This window comes from Watersipora subatra, chromosome 3 (genome assembly GCF_963576615.1).
Source record: "Watersipora subatra chromosome 3, tzWatSuba1.1, whole genome shotgun sequence".
Taxonomy (NCBI): domain Eukaryota; kingdom Metazoa; phylum Bryozoa; class Gymnolaemata; order Cheilostomatida; family Watersiporidae; genus Watersipora; species Watersipora subatra.
This window is the reverse complement of record NC_088710.1, coordinates 40,038,036-40,057,864: the sequence shown is the minus strand read 5'-3', so window position 1 is coordinate 40,057,864 and position 19,829 is coordinate 40,038,036. Positions and strand designations below refer to the sequence as shown.

Here is a 19,829-nt window from a genome sequence, read left to right as displayed (position 1 = left end):
CAAACATGCTAGAAATGCTCCAATTGAGCTAATTAGCTTATTGAGAGAATATTGCAATTGTCTGACAAAACTGAAAAATGTAAATTTCCAATTTCAACCAAACATGCTAGAAATGCTCCAATTGAGCTAATTAGCTTATTGTGAGAATATTACAAACGTCTGACAAAAGTGAAAAATGTAAATTTCCAATTTCAACCAAACATGCTAGAAATGCTCAAATTGCGCAAATAAGCCTATTTTAAGAATTTTACAAACGTCTGACAAAACTGAAAAATGGAAATTTCCAATTTCAACCAAACATGCTAGAAATGCTCCAATTGAGCTAATTAGCTTATTGAGAGAATATTGCAATTGTCTGACAAAAGTGAAAAATGTAAATTTCCAATTTCAACTAAACATGCTAGAAATGCTCCAACTGAGCTAATTAGTTTATTGTGAGAATATTACAAACGTCTGACAAAACTGAAAAATGTAAATTTCCAATTTCAACCAAACATGCTAGAAATGCTCAAATTGCGCAAATAAGCATATTGTAAGAATTTTACAAACGTCTGACAAAACTGAAAAATGTAAATTTCCAATTTCAACCAAACATGCTAGAAATGCTCCAATTGAGCTAATTAGCTTATCGTGAGAATATTGCAATTGTCTGACAAAAGTGAAAAATGTAAATTTCCGATTTCAACCAAACATGCTAGAAATGCTCCAATTGAGCTAATTAGCTTATTGTGAGTATATTACAAACGTCTGACAAAACTGAAAAATGTAAATTTCCAATTTCAACCAAACATGCTAGAAATGCTCCAATTGAGCTAATTAGCTTATTGTGAGAATATTGCAATTGTCTGACAAAAGTGAAAAATGTAAATTTCCAATTTCAACCAAACATGCTAGAAATGCTCAAATTCGCAAATAAGCCTACTGTAAGAATTTTACAAACGTCTGACAAAACTGAAAAATGTAAATTTCCAATTTCAACCAAATATGCTAGAAATGCTCCAATTGAACTAATTAGCTTATTCTGAGAATATTGCAATTGTCTGACAAAAGTGAAAAATGTAAATTTCCAATTTCAACCAAACATGCTAGAAATGCTCAAATTCGCAAATAAGCCTACTGTAAGAATTTTACAAACGTCTGACAAAACTGAAAAATGTAAATTTCCAATTTCAACCAAACATGCTAGAAATGCCCCAATTGAGCTAATTAGCTTATTGTGAGAATATTACAAACGTCTGCCAAAAGTGAAAAATGTAAATTTCCAATTTCAACCAAACATGCTAGAAATGCTCCAATTGAGCTAATTAGCTTATTGTGGTTGATGTTGCTGGTTGGAAAGAGGTTACAGAAGCTTGAGCTTTTGCTATTATGTTTCCTGAATGCTTATCTGTAGGTCATAGTCATGTTTTCTGTAACAGGGTGTTTTAAAATGGTCTTTGTCGAGTACCTAGCAATGTATCTAAATTTAAAGGACCAAGCTATGAAGGTTATTGCAGCCTGAGTATTTAGGAATTGATGTCAGCAACCTTCCACTCATGATAAAATGCATCTAACATTTATCCACAGTTAAACTGGCATATCCTCTGTTATATTTAGATCAAGCTCATCCTGGAAAATGACTTGACTACAGGAATCGTGGCGTGAGTGGCAGCAAAAAAGGAGATCTTGTCTGGCCTTTTAATAGAATAGCCTCCGTATTCACAGAACGTATGTTCATATTCAGTCCGCTTCCTACTCCTATGCTTTCTTCAAACTTTTGCACAATCTGACACAATTGTTTTAAAAATACAGATAGATCTTTAGCATAACATGAATAAAATATTTATCTTTATGTACACAAATTAATTTTTTAATATTACGTAGATTTCTTTTACATTATACCACTAGATTACATAGATACTAAGTATTTTACTCCGTTCGTGTTATATCTTTTAGCTGAAACAAGAATATGTTTTCGGTATTACCATGGTAACACTGGAAATCTGAGAGCTGTTACAGAGCCAATTCTAGTCAGGAATTCTTTGGCCTCTTCTTCTGGTGTAAGAGATAAGTTTTCTGTTTACATTAACCTATTGTTGAGATCTCACTATAGCGATAAGAGGATGTACCCAGCACCTTCAAGGTTGCTACATACAATTTTGTTGTAGAGTGGTCTATGGGGTCAGACATCCATGGACAGTGAGGCAAAAATAGTGCATCTAGCAATCGAAGGTAGGCTAACTGTTGCTAGGCTGTCTGCTTGCTTACATGTAGTGTCATAATGTTACTCACGTGTCAAGTCGTTGTGGTCACTTTCTGACTGCTGTCATTGGACTGTTTGTTTATCAGGTGTTGTTCTTCAGCATTTAAAATGTTTTCACTAACGTAGTGATAACATGTTTGAAGGCATAAAATACACCTTGTCAAGATCATGCATAATCTCTAAGATCCATTGTATGCAGACATTGAGGCTACTCATGTGAGAAAGGGCATGTTCTTCAATCCTGACCCTTATGTAAAAATACGAGTAGAGCTAGGACAGGATAGGTCTCAACCTGCTCTCTCTTACCACTACAAGGATTTTAGGACATCTGTTTGCGACAATACAACTGAGCCAAGGTGGCACAATGAGGTACATTCTTGTAGTACATGTATTTGAAATAGACTATTACTGTTAGAAATATAAATTTCTCTTCAAATTGGATTACAGTCAAATAGCATTTGAATACTGTCCAACTCCGTAGAGCATTTAAAAAAAATGATGATATTCAAATGAATATACCGTAATACCTTTATTTGAATGCTATGTCGCTCTATTTTTCAACAATTCCACTACAGTTGCATTTTATTAGAAGTGATGTTCAAATAGACGGTTACGTTGTATTTTTCAACCCTTTTATATTGGCTTCTATTAGAGGTGGCGTTTAAATCAATGTGGTGTTATAATATAGGTTCTACCATAGTTTCCTAAATGACAACTCCATCTAGCTCAATAGAGCATTTAGAAACATTAATTAACTTAAATGTAGCTTTACAGTTGACAGTCCCATGCAACATAGTAGAGGATTTCAAAACATCTCTCTAACCTGCTTCTAAAGTTGCAGTGATTTTCCGATAACTGATTCGATGATGGAGCAGGTGGGCTATCCAATGTTGGTTCAGCAAGAAATTCAAGATAATGAGTATATGCTGACTGCAGTGTCAGTTAGCATTAAGTTACTAGTTACTACTGCTAACACTTTACTTGTCTTTTTGATATTCCACTTTACTGCGCTGCCATCAGACACTCTTTTTATGAAAGTAAAGGATCGATTCACCACTGCTCGCCCCACTCTTCTCCGGTTCTTAGGTCAACTATCTCTTCCTATGAAGCAAGTTATAGAGAAGGCTAAACTCGGGTAAGATTTGTAGTCCCGTTTGTCACACTGCCCTTTGCTGTTGGTAACCTTAATAGGCACTTTGAAAGTTATTGTGGGTTGTTTCCGCTGAATATATTTTGAAATTGAGCATATATTAAATATAATGAATTCTCGTGACAGCATTTTATTATGCAAATAATTAGGTCTAAACATGTTTATACATTTTAGTTTATGGCAGTAGTAGGTTCACTAAAAATGCTTGCCAAATTGAATACAACTAGTATGTAACATGGCTGGAGTACACAATGTTTTACCAAATTATTATATTAAAACAATGCTTCTGTGAACTTGTTAAACAATTTACTGCAATTGTCCTGAGAAATCTATCGGCATCATCCATCAGTTTTGGTCAGAGAGTGTCTTGTATAATTTTTTTATAGCGTAAGGATTTAATTTTTGAAACAGAATATGCATAAAGGCTGAATATGCGTTTCTTTTCAATGTCTGTGATGCTCATCATAAAAGAGAGAACCGGAATTTTTCATTCAATATTCTTGTGTTTTCTTTTTTGCCTCCAGACTTGCAAGCCATCTGCTTTCCTAAAATGACTATCCACTAGTTTTTACTAAACTGAAAAACTCTGGTTTACACTGGTTATAATATAATGCATAGCATTATATACATGATATAGCATTATGTACATGATATAGCACGAAAGCGCACATGGTATAAATTGTCAAATGGTACAAATTCGGCTATTAATTGGAACACATGAATAGTATCTTGCTAATCTACATAGAATGTTAGTCACTATTCAAAATTACTGCCTCAAGGATCTTATCCTGATGTGTAGACCAGAGCAAGCCAGTCATCTGTATGGCTGATTTTTTTACTTACAAGAGACTTCCAGGAGATCTTTACTGATCATTGATGCAAGCATAACTAGTTTCTAGCATCATGTGGGGTTATTACACGTTGACTTTCAAGTCTTCTCAGTCATGAAAAGAAGGAGCAACATCCAAATATGCTAGTTGTAGCGTAAAGCTAGTACAGTTCATCTCATGTCATGTTGGCGGTACAGTTGATGAGCAGTCGGACTTATAGTTTGTCCGTTCAGATAACCACAATTGTAGTAAATATTTGAATTGCATTCAGTGTATGAATTCCATTCACCAGGCAACTAGAGAATCCCTTTTGATTCCTTAGCAAACAGACAAAGGTTAGTAAAGGTTTACGAGAGCAACCTTTCCTAGGCCATCTTTTTACCATCTGTAGTACATTGAGTCTTCAGGTGATATCGTGGTAAGTCATTTGATGAACTGCTTTCCTGTTTGTTCCAGGCTGACTGTTAGCTGTCAATTAACTGGTCGAACGCCACATGACCACATCTGTGGTACATTGATGTTTAAACCGACAATCATTCCTTATGATGGTAAACAACGTAATCTGGCAGGTTTTTGTCTACTTGAAAGATGTGTTAATTATTATCTGGTAGAGTTTGGTGTTTACTTGAATGTTATGTTAATTGTTATCTGGTAGTGTGGTGTTTACTTGAATGTTATGTTAATGATTATCTGGTAGATTTTGGTGTTTACTTGAGTGTTATGTTAATTATTATGTGGTAGTTTGGTGCTTACTTGAGTTTTAAGTTACTTATTATCGGGTAAAGTTAGGTGTTTATTTGAATTCTGTGTTAATAATAAATTATAATGAAATAAAAAGTGGAAGCTAATAAGTTACTTCATTTTGTCCGTAGATATTACAGCACAGAATACATATTCATTTATTGTCAATGTAATAACAGCATGGAGAGGAAACATCATATTGGGGCAGTAGAATATTTTAAAGTAGAGTTTCTTTTGCGTTCTTTCTGGGTTTCAATGCCTTGGAAACTTCAATAATATACTCTACAGTATAATTGGACTTTAAAGTTTATAGAACGGCTTAATTCTGCAGATACTGATAACTATTTATATGCACTGTAGCGAGCAGGCATTCAATGGATAGGAACCATCTTGGAGAAACACGCGTAGGCTGCTGCGCCATCACAGACAGTGCAGTAGAGAACGCTGTAGATAGATCTTCTGCCGATATTCTCTCCGATTCCTCTGGGAACAGTGATGTTGAACTTACTGACACGGCTGAAACTCCAGCAATGCGGTGAGCATGAGCAACTTTGTCAGCCTGACCTCCTTATCTACTTGGAATGTTTAAGATCATCGTAATTCAGCAAAAAGAATGAAGTAGCTTGGCGATGTAATTACAGTTGCAAATAGTTAATGTGATTGTTTCTATTTGCATCAGTTTACTGGACATTTAATCTTTTTCGAAATTTTTTTAAAGCACTAGTGCAATAAAATGACTATTAAAATACATGACTACGGACATTGCATTAAATCATGTTTGAGAATGCAAGTAAAATTTTATAGGGTGAGCTCCAGCAAATCTATCTATGACAGCTACAAGTTCACACACACAGTAAATAGTATTTATAGTAAATAGCTACTATCAGTTTTAGTAGCTTTTAGCTCTCTGTATGACAGGCCTTAACTCACTCTGTATGACAGGCCTTAACTCATTCTGTATGACAGGCCTTAACTCACTCTGTATGACAGGCCTTAACTTACTCTGTATGACAGGCTTTAACTTACTCTGTATGACAGGCTTTAACTCACTCTGTATGACAGGCCTTAACTCACTCTGTATGACAGGCTTTAACTTACTCTGTATGACAGGCTTTAACTTACTCTGTATGACAGGCTTTAACTTACTCTGTATGACAGGCTTTAACTTACTCTGTATGACCGGCCTTAACTTACTCTGTATGGCAGGCTTTAACTTACTCTGTATGACAGGCTTTAGCTTACTCTGTATGACAGGCTTTAACCTACTCTGTATGACAGGCTTTAACTCACTCTGTATGACCGGCCTTAACTTACTCTGTATGACAGGCTTTAACTTACTCTGTATGACAGGCTTTAACTTACTCTGTATGACAGGCTTTAACTCACTCTGTATGACCGGCTTTAACTTACTCTGTATGACAGGCTTTAACTTACTCTGTATGACAGGCTTTAACTTACTCTGTATGACAGCCCTTAACTTGCTCCGTATGACAGGCCTTAACTTACTCCGTATGACAGGCTTTAACTTATTCTGTATGACAGGCTTTAACTTACTCTGTATGACAGGCTTTAACTTACTCTGTATGACAGGCTTTAACTCACTTTGTATGACCGGCCTTAACTTACTCTGTATGACAGGCTTTAACTTACTCTGTATGACAGGCTTTAACTTACTCTGTATGACAGCCCTTAACTTGCTCCGTATGACAGGCTTTAACTTACTCCGTATGACAGGCTTTCACTTACTCTGTATGACAGGCCTTAACTTACTCTGTATGACAGGCCTTAACTTACTCTGTACGACAGCCCTTAACTTGCTCCGTATGACAGGCCTTAACTTACTCCGTATGACAGGCTTTAACTTACTCTGTATGACAGGCTTTAACTTACTCTGTATGACAGGCTTTAACTTACTCTGTATGACAGGCTTTAACTTATTCTGTATGACAGGCTTTAACTCACTCTGTATGACCGGCCTTAACTTACTCTGTATGACAGGCTTTAACTTACTCTGTATGACAGGCTTTAACTTACTCTGTATGACAGGCTTTAACTCACTCTGTATGACCGGCCTTAACTTACTCTGTATGACAGGCTTTAACTTACTTTGTATGACAGGCTTTAACTTACTCTGTATGACAGCCCTTAACTTGCTCCGTATGACAGGCCTTAACTTACACCGTATGACAGGCTTTAACTCACTCTGTATGACCGGCCTTAACTTACTCTGTATGACAGGCTTTAACTTACTCTGTATGACAGGCTTTAACTCACTCTGTATGACAGCCCTTAACTTGCTCCGTATGACAGGCCTTAACTTACTCCGTATGACAGGCTTTAACTTACTCTGTATGACAGGCCTTAACTTGCTCCGTATGACCGGCCTTAATCTACTTTTTCTGCCTGCGGAGATCTAGAACGGTATAGCAGTGGCACTAGTGGTGATAGTTCTGTGCAAACACTTCCTACTGAAATGGATAACAATTCCGTTTCTTCAATACCTCAGGTAATACTGACCTTTATTGATTTATTGAACAGGCATTTATTATTAATTTCAATAACTCTGCACGCATTGTTCAGTCATTGTTAAGTGTCAGTAAGATGCGAATGGATATTTGAATAAATTACAAAGACAATTTGAATCAATGTCGCTGTTTATTTGGCAAAACACAGTTTTGTTAACCTAATAATTATATTACATGTTTTATATAGTATGCTTTTAAGTTGTTGTTGTTAAGGCAGAAAAAAACTAGCTGGATTCTGTAAAGTCTGACCTTTTTTAACCAATCAATTTATTCTCTTTCCAAACCAACAGTAAAACTTACACAACAAAATTTCCTTAAAAACGCTAATAATAACAACTAATGATAATAAAAAATCTAACAAGAATGTCATGGCCTTCGCCTGGTAAAGGCTAATTCGCACTCGTCCATTTATTTGTCAATGTGACGCGTTATTTCGTGTGTCTAGCCACAACAGCCTCAACTCTTACACATTTTGACACATTTTTTAAATGTAAGTCAGTGGCTGTCATTTGTTGCTTTTCTTCTTAACGCCACAAAAAACGTAGCGTTCATGTATCTTTTGTAATTAACTTGAAACTTTCAGAGCTACAAACTATTTGATACATTTTACATGATTAACTTATGTTTTAGCTCTGTCACAACTGCTAGTTACATTTTTCTTAGTCAAATAGTATTTGAACATTGTGCTTCACCAACTTATGTAAACTTTGTTGAACGCAAATAATATTGAAAGTTAGCCTATCTATAAATTATTTATCTGTAATTTTTAAAAAAGAATTGAATTCTATGTTAGAGTATTAAATGAGGTGTCTCTAGACTATTGTTCACTTGGGGGCAAAATCTGAGTTTTTCAGAAGTATTAAAGACCACCAACTAAGGTGAAATCTACAGTTTGTTAACAGTAATGGTATACAACTTGTTAAGTAAGTTATTGCCATAATAAGTCTATGCCATAATAAGCTAAGGCGGGTAAGGTATATCATGTAACAATTAATTCGATAATGTTTTGCTAGACTAACACAAGGAAGAGCAGCTCGCTAGAAGCAGTAAGCGTAGTGTGCAAGTCTAGATTACTTTCATTGATCGCTTACTAGCATCATATTTCAAAATATTTTATTAGAAAGTCTAGATATCTTTTATCATTTGAGATTCTCTGTACCGTTTTAGGTGATCTGACTGCCAGGATGTTTCAAGATTAAAATTAACATAACTTGATAAATTTGATCGCATTTAAAATGCTCAGAAGAAAATCACTTTTTCAAAAATGACGTCAATAGTCGCACTTCATGTTTGTCCCTCTCGTTGTGACATTGGCTGTTCATTCAATCTGCAGTGTTACACATCTCTATATATAGTGACATATGTTTTATTTTGTATTTGCTCAGGATTGTTTAAATAAAACTTCAAGTATAGTCCCAGATACGTACACTGCTATAGATATTTCAAATGATTTAAAGATATTTTGGTTAGAATTTGTCCCATTGTTTTCCTCTAAATGCTGTGTAAACATATGAGTACCCAATGCTGGTGTGAACGTATGAGTACCCAATGCTGGTGTGAACGTATGATTACCCAATGCTGGTGTGAACGTATACATATCACATATAAAAAATATGCACGACTATTAATGCCATTTTGAGGAAATCTGGGTGCGTTTTTTCTTTCTGAGCATTTGAACTGCGATCAAGTTTTTTCGCCTTTAAATATCTTTAAACATCCTGACAGTCAGATCACTTGAGACAGTAAATGAAATCTCAAGATAGAACAGTATCCTCACATTGTAATAAAATCTTTAAAAACTTGACATGAACCTTTAATGTGAAGCCTCCATTGAGTCTAACAAATGCTACATATCATAGTTGTGAGAGCTTTTTGTTTCACAGCTAACAAAAATTCATCTAAATCGAACTAAATGCAGCACAAAATAGAATGTTCAAACTACTGAAATTTACCTATTAAGATGCTTGATGTGGAGGCTTTGTTTGAAAAGAAAGTCCTGGCTTGCCCTGATGTTACACCAGAGCAGTTAGCATAGCCTATAAACATTAAACTATTGATGAATATCTTGAGCTATATTTTTCAATAATTGGCCGTAGAGATAAATGCATTCCACATGCTGATGAGGCTACGCAACTTGGTTGTAACGTAATATTTTGTACCTTAATCAAGTGAAAAAACTACCATATTTTTTCTGCAGTCGTAAGGAGTATTCAATTGGAATAAAATGCCACCCATGTGCCATATACATGTACACATACCCACAACGTGTAGGGAATCTGAAAGCGCCCTAGAAGTGATAGCAGTTTGTTTTTTTTCCTAAAAAGTCGGAAGTTATGAACCTGACACTCATTGACCAGTACTCTCTTCAGTGCTCACTGTGTGTAGTCATAGCAAGAGGAATAAGATCGCCAAGAAATATCTCAAACATGAAATTTGACTGTTGCTGACACTGTGTATTGCCAATTCGTTTCAGGTGGCGGTTAATCTCAGTGAATCACCTCCTCACACTGTTGAAAATCGAGGAAAAATACAGATTGAAGCAGTCGAGTCTACACCACATGCGCTGTCATCTGTTGATTCTGATGAGTTAGACATTACTCGGTCTTTCTCAGATCCGTTTGCTCTTTACCAGTTAGAGGAGGGGGATGTTGACATCCAAACAGCCAGGAGTGTCCAAGGATGTCATGATCAGGATGATATAAATGGAGGGGTTACTCTAGACAATTCTGATACCATAGCCTCTGAAGATTTTTCTAGCCTAGCTAGGGATGTAGCTATTCCTCAGTTAACCTCATCAAATTATGCAGAGGGGAGCTCACCATCAAACGTTCTCACTTCTAGGGATAATACTGACTCTGTTGTGAAAGCTAGCGACACTAATCAGGCAGAGTCTAACAGCTCATGCACAGCAAGTGCCGATGCTTATGCAATGAGGGACAAAGCACGTAATACCCAGAAAGTTTCTGAATCTGAAACCACGCAGGCTCAAGTAAAAAGCTGTGATGACCTTGCAATAGATATGCAATATGCTGAGAATACACATGGTAGTGAGGAGATGAAAGGCCGAGGTGTGTATGGAAAAGATGGAAATGATGTAACCATCAGCAAAAAAAATAATCTGAAGTTTTGCATGTTTATTAGTTTTTACTTTTATGAACACTTTCATTATTTACCTCCAGACTTTCCTCTGCTTTCACTTTCACCAGAAAACATAAGTAATGTAGCTTGAAAGCACAAATAAATCCAATCATTTTTTTTAGAAAAAGTGAAAGATGAATCATCGGTGTCATCAAACAGCACTGATGGCACTCTCATTACTAGTTCATTGGAGAATCCTCCCGTTCCAAGGCACTCCATACTGAGAGCGTGTGGTGATATTAAAAATGGTAAATAGTAAATATGGAAATATTCTTTGTGAAATATTCAATGTTAACGACTCCAACATCCAAAATATATTATAAAAATACATTTATACCCATGATACACACATCTTTAATGATCATATATCATTGTACATGATCTGCACATCTGCAACAATTATGTAATAACATATTATTGCCAATACCGGAAACTGTCATAAAACAATATATTGTTTTTGTATTATACACATAAACAAGTAGTATTAATTTTAGTGTTTCTATAGATTATCTTGGTATGTATCTTGGTATGTAAATATAGGATTTAAACGCACTGTAAATATTCATGGCGTGGTTTCACAATTCAACTGTAGTATAAAAGAGCCAACAGAGTTATATAATGATAATATTTATTGATCACATGACTTTCCTTCTGGAATGTTCCTTATTTAACAGAACTACTGTATATAAAGGATTGTAGAACGTAATAAAAGTGAACTCTATGCATGTAAGAAAAGTGACTAATATTATTACTAGCTCAGTTTTTTTCATATATTCCTATGAATAAAGAGTAAGTAATATATTAATTACCTCAACTATAAGTCTACCATTAAACTGTGTTGTTGAAGTTCTTACTACATCTCTCACTCTCTTGTCTATATGTTGCAGTATAACTTTGACATGGTACTTGCTTGTTCAAATGTTAGCCAAGATTTGCTCTATACATCATCAGCACCTGACTACTAGATATTTAGACCCTCAATAGCTCGGGTAAAGAAAACAGGCTATCAATAGCTGAACAGGCTGAACAATTTTGCTATTCAAACATACGAATGGGTTGCTAATCAACTAAAAAAGAGTCACTGGGTCAGCATAAGTTATTAACAATGACTCAGGTTAGAGCTGAACTGCTGCCGACATCACACAGCTGACCAGGATCTTTGCATGCTGACTGCTGTAAAGAATTTTGAATTACATAAAAAAAATATTATGTTTAATCTTTGACCTTGACATCAGACTAGGTGTAGCAGCTGATAGGGTAACTGTCAGCGGCTTTATAAAGGAAGGCAAGTATTTAAACCTGTGAGCAGCTTGCATGGCCCTACACTTAGACTGAGTTTTTCCATACCATGTGAGAGTAATGCATGAGGAGTATTCCCACTGCCCCTCTTTGCTCTGGCGTCAGAAATTCAGCATATTTATAGATTACCATGTAACTACAATTTATCAGGATTTAACTATTCAACATACTCTGAGCTGAGACTTTAATATAAATAAAATGAATGAAATAAATAAGTAAAATGACTTACATTAATATTCAAGAATATGGTGAAAACTTTATACATAATTTATCTGATAAAACAATAATACAGCATGCACAAGAAATATAACAAAATAAAATATACCATAAGACGGTATAGTATTTAGCTATTAGCTAAAACCTCTGGCTCCAGAGAGTACCAGAATTAGTGAATGGACACAAACGGTAACAGTTACTGGAGATGATATAAATATTATAACTAAAAATGAAATGGTAACTAGGTGCACTTTATGATTTCATACACTCACCTTGAAATTTCTTTATAAAAGGAGTAGATGACTCCATCAGGATGCTGTATCGTTATAAAAACAAAAACGTTACTTATTTAGTTATTAATGTTTTGCTAGCCTCAAAAAGGGCACGGCTAGAGCTTGTTGCAATGAGTCAGTGCTTGAATACTATTAATTGATAGGAAAACCCAAAGTGACATAAAATTATTTCTACTGTTTTAGTTACTAACAGCTGGTTTTCATTCACTGCTACAAGAAAAATGTGGTGACCCAACTATTCTCCTACTGTGTCTGGCATGTGTTCATACATTCGACCTTGTCATGTTCAGCTGCGGTTCACATGCAGAAATTCATAAACTGCCATATGTTCCTTTAAATATTAGAAGTTTACCAAAATGATTGAATTTCAATATCAATTTGAATAGCTACCAATTTCAATGTATTGAATAATTCTGGAAACCTAGTCAACAGATCTTACCAATGAGCTCCAGAGTTAGTCACTTGGATTCAGGAGGAGATCACACCGACTAACTTGTTACCTTATTAATAACTAGGGCTCTGGCAGTCTAGTAAGCTATGAGAGATCATCATGTGTGCCAATAAAATACAAACAATTACTCTACCATCTATACTCAATAATTCTAAACTACTGGAAGGTGAACAAGAAGCACACATGGTATTGATGCAGAACGCTGCGAGTTCATATCCTGCGTGATATAATCTTTTTTCAAATGTAACCCTGCGCTTTTATACAGACAGACATGGTTCTTATTATAGTAAATATTACAAGTAATACCCATCAGTCACATTGTTGTTGATAAATTTGATGATGCTTCATGTATATAGAAACCCTTGTTGAGTAGCAAGAACAGCCCGTATCGTAAGCACTCACCTCTATTATATGCTCTGGTTAATAAGTATTTGCTTTGCTATTGTTACCTGCTTATCTTTGCCAAAACTTAGAAAATCAACTAGCTTTAAAATAATGTTTACATTACGAGCCTGCAGAAAGCATGTGCTCCTAAAACCTGCTTCCCATATCGGCTGCGAGACTCCGGCGGTAATAATGTGCAGCAAATCGTTTGCGACGCTAGGCTCCGGTGGCTTCTGTTCACATAAAGCTGCATCGCTAATAACCGAATAAAGAATGTTCGCTCGCTATGCTGTTTCGATAATGCTGACCTTTACCTGTACAGTGCACTTTGAGAAGGTTTTGCTCGCGGCTCTCGCAAAATTTGAATAGCTCTAAACTCTTGCGTTGACTGCCGGCAACTACCGGCGGTACCCGGCGTGTAGGTTCACAATTCATCTCTGATAGCCTGCAGTGCTGTTGCCGGTGCTGTTGCCGGTGCTTTGCGGCATATATTGGAACCGGGCTTAATAGATATTGATATCCCACCAAATGTTGGGGTCAACATATTTATATTGGTTATAAGACCTATAAAAAATAATGCAGCATAAATGATTTGAACTCGTGATTGTCAGCCTGCAAGACCAACCCACCAATTGCTGCGTAACCCAATTGCCTTCCATGTGTTAGAACTATTGTGCATATGCTTATTATCTGCCCTTTTATTTGACACTCCTGTCATGCTCTCAAACCAAACTAGACTGCCGAGGTACCACTAGCTTTTGTTATAATGAAAGTGTGTATGTCCATCTATCTGAAGTCACAGTTAGAAGTTGGGATAAAATATTGCTTCATACTGGATTCACACTTGTGACACTCAGTTTAGTAGTCAAACACTCTAACACCTGCACTAATCAAACAACCTGAGTACCTCATCACTCATCATCAACATCATCGCACACTCCAATGGAGACATCTACAAGATCAACAGGTCCACCGACTCTTTATTTTGACAGTCAAGGCTCCTAGCTGTATGAAGTGCAGGCCACAGGGCTGAGAAAAACATAAACTGAACATAATTGAAACTAAAATAAACTGGCAGATTCAACAGTGATGTATGATTGGGTGCAAAATAATTTTGCATCACGTTGTTCTTCTAAAAGCACACGTAAAAGTATAGAGGCAATTTCATGGCAGGTCTAAACCTCATGGGCTTACATAGAGCAAAACCATTCATCCTGTCTACTGGTGTCAATACTGTTGTAAACGTAAAAATAAAGCGAGATATTCTAAAGAACAAACTCTATGAAAGGAGTGGTGGCCATGAAAAAGACCGTGGAGGAATAACTCCGAAGAGTTGTCTTATTTGGATGCTATCGGTCCCATGGACGTCAGGCTCATCAAGGCGCCCTGGACACCCGGCGCAGAAAAACATGGTGAACTGATCAAAGGGAAAAGGTGACGTAGCCAATATATATATATATAGAGAAGAGACTTCTGGGATAGTGGTTGACCTAGAAAAGATAACAGACGCCATTTATTAAGGCTTTTACGCAGTAAACAATCTTCTATAATTTATTTCTTACCGTTCACTCATTGGAAGACATTTTTTATGTTCATGGTTACATGTCAAAATATTCTAAGTTTCTGTTATAATTAATTGTTAGTGGTTTAAGATTACTTAAACAATATTGTTTCCGTTTTTGTTCTACGTTTTCTCGAGATAAGATTTTGTAATTAGCCCTTTTCGTTATCGAAATATGTCTTAATGTTTTTTTACACTTACTGTTCGCTACCCAGTATATGTAGAATTTCCTGGGCTTTTTGTTAGTGTTTTTATTGTTATGCTATAATGGCTCATTGTCTAGGGATAATTTTTTATTGTTCTGTATGTGAAAATTCTTAGAAACTCGGCAGTCAGCAAGACGATATGATTGGTCGGTTTGAACGATAACCGTCAATCTCTAGGCCAATCGCTTATGTAATATAAATACTGCCACTAATTTTTAGGCAGTTCAGCTTGGGTGTGACTCTTGAATTGGATGCATGATTAGTATTACTATAATAAAGTCGTTATTGTTGGAGAAATATCGTTTATAATCGGCACTAACAGCAAGCTCACACAAAATGACTACAAATAAATAGGATAATTAAATAATTATCCTTACAAGAGTTGTGTTCTCTCCTGTTGGTTTCAACAGGTTACGGCGTTGGTTTCAGCGCACTCTGTTGGTTTCAGCAGAACGGAAGCGAGTTGGGTTCAGCTCCCTCCTGTTGGTTTCAGCAGGTTGTACAGTCAGCAGCGTTGGGTTCAGCGCACTCTGTTGGGTTCAGCAGAGCATAAATGAGTTGGTTTCAGCTCCCTCCTGTTGGATTCAGCAGGTTGTAGCGTTGGTTAAAGCGCAGAGATCTAGAGCTAGGGGTTGTCCCCACCCTACTCTTGCGAGTTTTCTTCACTGGTGGCAGCGGTGGGATAATAGTGAAGCAATTCTCTCAAACCCTTTTAAATTCAAACATGGTGCGCAAGAGTAGAAGTAAGGACGGCCCATATGATTTATGCACTAATATGATGGAAAGAGGGCACATACCTGCAAAAGTAGCCATGCTGCCTATTCCTGCTCCTTCATTTGATGGCACAAGTGATGTGGAAGAGTTTTTGCATTGTTTTGAAGCAGTGGCAAAACATAATCAGTGGAGTGAAGAAGAATGTAGGCTACGGTTAACATTGGCATTGAAAGGCCCAGCTACCAGAGGTGTTGGTGGCAATACCTATAAAGAAGTTTGCCATAAACTTAAGGCACAATATGGGCTCAGGACAGACACAGCTAGCGCCATATTAAAATCTATGAAATTAAAGCCAAAGGACAACATATATCATTATGCTGAAAAGGTACAGAAGTTAGTTCAAAAGGCTTTCCTCGAGCTAGATAGCTATCAGCATGACCAGCAAGCCAAGCGTGAGTTGATTGCAGCAATTCGGCCTAATTCACAGCTGGCCTGGACACTACGCTTATCTCCTCCCAGCACCATGACTGATGCTGTAGAAACTAATCAGAAGTATCAGGATATGGTAGAATATGATACAAATGTCCACCGAGTAGAGCTAGAAGATGTCCAACAATTAAAATAAGAACTGACAGAGCAAATGCAAATGAGTCAAACAGCTTTGCTCAAACATTTTGCAGAAATGCAGAGTAAGTTTATGCAGCAGATGTTGGACACGCAAAAGCAAATGGCGGCATTACAGCAAGCAATGATGACACAGCTAACATCGACGACAATGAGAAGCCAACAGCCTCAGAGAGAAGTTCGATGCTACAACTGCAATGGCAGAGGCCACGTTGCTCGTTACTGTGATAAGCCAAAGCCATCGGGAAACGACCAAGTTCAGGCAAACTAATGCTCGTACTGCCTGAACTTTGTGATGTGGGCAAACTTAGGATACAGGCATGTTGGCTCACCAGTGCATACTACATTCCTGTACGGATTCACCAACAAAGATTTGTCATGTTACTTGACAGTGGTTGTACAAAGTCCGTACTTCCGAAGAAATTGCTGGAGACATTGCTTAGCTCATGTTACTCGAAGTTGTTACCTGTGCGAGGTAGCGGGATATTGGCAAATGGGCAGCAGATTTTGCTTGAAGGCATGACGAATTTAAAATTTCGACTGGGACCGATACAACTGCAACATCAGTTTGTAGTATCTGATGTGGACAATCACATTCTGCTAGGGTTAGACTTCTTGGAGGATCAAGAATGTCAGATGGATTTCCGTCATTCGCAGCTACGTTGTAAGGGCACTGAAGTTGCCTGCTGCGCCGAGGACGGAGAAGCCCTTTCGGTGAATGTGCAGGTCAAAAGGAACATAGTTGTTTCGCCAAATACTGAATGCTTATTGTTGGCGAGGCTTAGTCGAAAGTGGACGCCAGGGCCAGCTTGCATTAAAACTTTACACAAGGTTTTGGGCTTGAAGGTTGTCACATCGCTGTGTGAACCTACAGAGCAAGAGGTCAATATTCGTGTGATGAACACAAGCAATAAACTTATTCATCTACCTTCTGGAAGAAAGGTAGCCGTCTGTATGCCTGTGGAAAGACAAGAACAGTTTCAGAAGGACTGCAATAGAACTAAATGCCCCAAACACTTCAATGAACATTTACCCAGTTGGACGCAATCTCTGCCAGAAATGGAACCAAAGCAAGTCAACACACCGCTGATAAAGCATCAGAAAATGTTCAGCTCCAGCAAAGGTGATGTTGGTGGCCACCAAGTAGTAAAACATTAAGTCTCGGTTATGAAAGATAGACCGCTTATTAATCAGCTAGCATATCGGCTGGGGCCGATACAGAAAGCTGAGGTTGAAAAGCCAGTAGAGGAGTTAAAGCCGCACAATTTGTATAAAGGAGGTACAAGGCTCTATCTACAAAAGTGGAGAATCCAAGATGATATGAAAGATGAACCCACCACCTTTTCTGTCGGAACCAAAGCTTCATTGAAATCATTCTTCACGGAGAAAGGATGCAGTACTAAACTTAAACCAAGAGATGCTAATCTCTGCACCATCAGCAAGTATCTGACAAACCAGAAATTTAAAATGGAGTGCAAGGGGGGAAACCCTATTCAATATGAAAGTGATATTAGACTAAGCACCACCAGAATATGCAGAAAAAAACTGCCTAAGCCAACGGATCGCCCTCCTGATTCAGAGGTGATGGAGCAACCCGTCCCTCTGCTCCAGGATCACACAGAGATATCCAAGCTGGGGGATCACACTATTCCGCCAACCCAGCCTACTAATTTATGTCAGCACCTACCGGACTACCGCTTAGATGTCTGCCATAGAAGTAATGCCATTCTGGGACAGAATGAAGTTTTAGGGGAGGATAGTGTTGTAAACGTAAAAATAAAGCGAGATATTCTAAAGAACAAACTCTATGAAAGGAGTGGTGGCCATGAAAAAGACCGTGGAGGAATAACTCCGAAGAGTTGTCTTATTTGGATGCTATCGGTCCCATGGACGTCAGGCTCATCAAGGCGCTCTGGACACCCGGCGCAGAAAAACATGGTGAACTGATCAAAGGGAAAAGGTGACGTAGCCAATATATATATAGAGAAGAGACTTCTGGGATAGTGAATGACCTAGAAAAGATAACAGACGCCATTTATTAAGGCTTTTACGCAGTGAACAATCTTCTATAATTTATTTCTTACCGTTCACTCATTGGAAGACATTTTTTATGTTCATGGTTACATGTCAAAATATTCTAAGTTTCTGTTATAATTAATTGTTAGTGGTTTAAGATTACTTAAACAATATTGTTTCCGTTTTTGTTCTACGTTTTCTCGAGATAAGATTTTGTAATTAGCCCTTTTCGTTATCGAAATATGTCTTAATGTTTTTTTACACTTACTGTTCGCTACCCAGTATATGTAGAATTTCCTGGGCTTTTTGTTAGTGTTTAGATTGTTATGCTATAATGGCTCATTGTCTAGGGATAGTTTTTTATTGTTCTGTATGTGAAAATTCTTAGAAACTCGGCAGTCAGCAAGACGATATGATTGGTCGGTTTGAACGATAACCGTCAATCTCTAGGCCAATCGCTTATGTAATATAAATACTGCCACTAATTTTTAGGCAGTTCAGCTTGGGTGTGACTCTTGAATTGGATGCATGATTAGTATTACTATAATAAAGTCGTAATTGTTGGAGAAATATCGTTTATAATCGGCACTAACAGCAAGCTCACAAAAAATGACTACAAATAAATAGGATAATTAAATAATTATCCTTACAAGAGTTGTGTTCTCTCCTGTTGGTTTCAACAGGTTACGGTGTTGGTTTCAGCGCACTCTGTTGGTTTCAGTAGAACGGAAGCGAGTTGGGTTCAGCTCCCTCCTGTTGGTTTCAGCAGGTTGTACAGTCAGCAGCGTTAGGTTCAGCGCACTCTGTTGGGTTCAGCAGAGCATAAATGAGTTGGTTTCAGCTCCCTCCTGTTGGATTCAGCAGGTTGTAGAGTTGGTTAAAGCGCAGAGATCTAGAGCTAGGGGTTGTCCCCACCCTACTCTTGCGAGTTTTCTTCAATACGCGACTGTTGGCATGTAATGCTTATCAATCAACATCTGCTGTTAGCCCTGTCACTATCTCGGTCTATGCATTTATCATGCCGTCCAATGGTCAAGTATAATTGCAGTGGCTCAAAACCTGGTCAGTTTCTGGGTCGTTTTGTAGAGGTGGAGCTTAATCCGGAAATGCAAATGTTTTGTCGGCACTAAGCGACGAGGTTTTAAGCAAGTGCCAATGTTTAGTCGGTTAGAAATTGAGTCTGTAATCTTATTATTTTTTTGTAACAAAATAAAGCATAAACATCGTTTTAGACAAATCTTTAATTAAAAATATGAGATCTTTCATCAAACTAGCATAACGTATTCACATAGTTGTTTATCGTAGTTTTGTCGTGTTAAGACGAAATAGTAACATGCTCACGAAACGGAAAAAAATCTTCTCAAAAATACATCATTAATTATTCTGTATTCGTTTACACAGTGTGTATGAAAAATGTTTTACATACGTTGTAATATGAT

At 37.2% G+C, this 19,829-nt stretch overlaps 1 pseudogene; it reads left to right on the top strand.

Annotated features, from left to right (window-relative positions):
* Positions 1-1,379: 1,379 nt before the first annotated feature.
* LOC137390595 (E3 ubiquitin-protein ligase HECW1-like) lies at positions 1,380-5,371 on the top strand (annotated as a pseudogene).
* Positions 5,372-19,829: the final 14,458 nt, after the last annotated feature.